Source organism: Bos indicus, chromosome 17, assembly GCF_029378745.1.
Source record: "Bos indicus isolate NIAB-ARS_2022 breed Sahiwal x Tharparkar chromosome 17, NIAB-ARS_B.indTharparkar_mat_pri_1.0, whole genome shotgun sequence".
Classification (NCBI taxonomy): domain Eukaryota; kingdom Metazoa; phylum Chordata; class Mammalia; order Artiodactyla; family Bovidae; genus Bos; species Bos indicus.
In genome coordinates this window covers 47060416-47063545 of record NC_091776.1, presented here as the reverse complement: position 1 = coordinate 47063545, position 3130 = coordinate 47060416, and the positions used below count along the sequence as shown (strand labels likewise).

The following is a 3130-nucleotide window of genomic DNA, read 5'->3' as shown; positions in this document are numbered from 1 at the left end:
AATATGGTGAAAAGAAATGAAAGTGAAAGTTACTCAGTCATGTCCAACTCTTTGCAACCCCATAGCCTGTACAGTCCATGGAATTCTTCAGGCCAGAATACTGGAGTGGGTAGCCTTTCCCTTTTTCAGGGGATCTTCCCAACCCAGGGATTGAACCCAGGTCTCCCACATTGCAGGCAGATTCTTTACTAGCTGAGGCACAAGAGAAACCCTGTGAGTATGGTGGAAACCACTAAATTTTACACATTTCAAGTGATGATGGTAAATGTATATGTATATATATTTATATTATATATTTTATATGTATGTATCATCTACGTTTATATATTTAGAATATATATATACACACACACACAGTAAGTCCTTGAAGGTTATATACGAACCTTCAAGATGTGACTTTCAAAGATGTGAATGTGTGTTCACATGCCCATCACACAAGTAACTTCACATGTCTCATGCTTGCATCTTCCACAAGTTGTTGTGCTTTTGTTTCCTTCGCTGTACAGCACTGGGTAGAGCATAGTCTGCAGTGTCTTTATTTCAAGCCCAGGATGTCCAGAAGCAAACATAAAAGCAGCAGTGATGTAGTAGTACCAGTAGGAAGCATCTGCGGTTGTACTGTACTACTGTACTTTTCCAGGTACTGCACTGTAAGATTTTCAAAGTTTATTTTTTGTATTTTTTAATGTATTATTTGTGTGAAAAGTATTATAAACCTATTATAGTACAATACTATATAGCTGATTGTGTTAGTTGGGTACCTAGGGAACTTACTGTACATGGAAATACGATTTTTTTTTTTTTTTTACAGAGCCAGATTAAGACGTTAGAGACCAAAAGTTCAGAAAATATTATGAAGGCTCCCATATTGTATTCAAAAGTAAAACTGTACTGAAATGCTTGTAACTAGTCTAATGAAGAGCTTAGTTATAAATCATTCAGCAAATACTGAGTTTTTGATGCACAGAAAGCATGATTCAGATGCTTTAGATTTAGCAGTGGGCAAAACCAAGTCCTGCCTTCATGATTCACGGAGGAAAACAGGAAATCCTACATTCATGTATATATATCTCCTATGCTGTGTGTTACTTGTTCAGTCATATCCGACTCTTTGCAGCCCTCTGAACAGTAGCCTACCAGGCTCTTCTGTCTATGGGATTCTCCAGGCAAGAATACTGGAGTGGGTTGCCAAGCCTTCCTCCAGGGGATCTTCCCAACCCAGGGATTGAACTTGGGTCTCCTGCACTGCAAGTGGATTCTTTACCATCTGAGCTACCAGGGAATTACAAATATAGTTTCTTTACAACATAGTTTCATATATATACTTTACAGGGGAGGAAAGTAGGAGACATTTTCTTATAAATATTATATCCTGTATAACCTATAATATATAGCTCCATATACAGGCAGTATATACACTATATATACTTTCACATGCTTATATAGTTTCACATGTATAGTTTCCTCCATAGAGGCAAAAAATAGGATATCTGTGCAAATATATATTATGTATGTATATTGTATCCTATAGAAAGTTTCATTTTTTTAAAATTAATTAATTAATTAATTTTATTTTTGGCTTTGTCTGTTCTTAGTTGCAGTACTTGGAAACTTTCGTTGGCAGCCTGGGTTCTATCGCTGGTCAGGGAGCTAATATCCCACAAGTTGTGTGATATGGTGCCAAAAAAAAAAAAAATGCAGGGGACTTCCCTGGTGGTCCAGTGGTTAGGACTCTGTTTTCCCAATGCAGAGGGCCTGGGTTCATTCCCTGGTCAGGGAACTAGATCCTACATGCTGCAATTAAAGACCCCTCTTGCCACAGCTATGACTCAACACAGTTGTATAAATAAATAAATAAAATTTTTAAAAAAATGTAGGAGTCATAAGAGACACTGGTTTGATCCTTGGGTCGGGAATATCTCCTGGAGGAGGGGATGGCAATCCACTCCTGTATTCTTGGCTGGAGAATCCTGATGGACAGAGGAGCCTGGCGCGCTACAGTCAGTAAGGTCACAAAGAGTCAGATACGGCTGAAGCGACTTAGCATGCGTGCACACATATGTATATACATGTATATGTTTATATTTTTTATTTTTGGCTGTGTTGGATCTTCAGTGCTGCGCAGGGCAGGCTTTTGCTCTAGTAGTGGCGAGCAGGGGCTACTCTTCATTGCAGTGCGGCTTCTCTTGTGGAGCACAGGCTTCAGGGCTCACAGGCTTCAGCAGTTGTGGCGCACTGGCTTAGTTGCTCTGTGGCATGTGGGATCCTCCCGAATCAAGGATCGAACCCGTGTTTCCTGCATGGGCAAGTGGATTCTTTATCCCTGAGCCACTAGGGAAGCCCCGACAGATTGCTCTTTTAAAAACTGTTTAGATAACTTATTTATTTGCCTAAATGTTTTAAAAGGCCTTAAATGGAAATGGGGAACTCAACACAAGCCTACAGAAGAATAAAGTCTTAAACATTTCAATTGCTGAAAGATTGACTGGGTTCTGTGTAATTATTAGTGCTATAAAAAGTATATAATATTTACCTGGCCATAATAGAACTGTATAAAAGTCACTTATCTTTCCTGCCACATTTCTCACAGTTATTAAAAAGAATGAAAAGAAATCTTGTAAATGACCTTTAAACACTGTCTTGTAAACGAAACCAGCAATTAATAATAACGATAATGATAATAATAATAATGGCTATAATTACCAGCTCGGTGCCAGGGATGAAGTGAGCATTTTTCTAGTATTCCCTCTTTAATTCTCATTCTAGTCTTAGAAGATAGACTGGATGAAACTCCCCTTTAGGACTTGGAAAAAGCAACTTCCTTCAGCTCACACACCTAGTCAGAGACAGAACCAGATTTAAACTCATAGCTGAGAAGGTCCCTGCAGGTGGGGTTTTAGGCAGCTCAGCTCCATCCCTGAGCCTCACACAGCCTCTGGTGTGCACACAGGAGGGGCTCAAAGAATACTCTGTGAATGAATGAATGGATGTCTGATTCTAGCACATCTCATGCAAAGGTTCTTGGAGACAAGCCATTATTAAATGAAAAACCCCCAAAGAAGGAAGGAGGATACTGTGGAATGCTTGTCCAGGCTTAACTCAGCTCCACATGTGCCAGCGAGCTCAGCTG

At 39.5% G+C, this 3130-nt stretch overlaps 1 non-coding gene across 1 annotated transcript; it reads left to right on the top strand.

Annotated features, from left to right (window-relative positions):
* The first annotated feature begins 1707 nt into the window (after nt 1–1707).
* TRNAG-CCC (transfer RNA glycine (anticodon CCC)) lies at nt 1708–1780 on the top strand. Its single transcript has one exon. It is a non-coding gene; the product is annotated as a tRNA-Gly (tRNA).
* The last annotated feature ends 1350 nt before the right edge of the window (nt 1781–3130 follow it).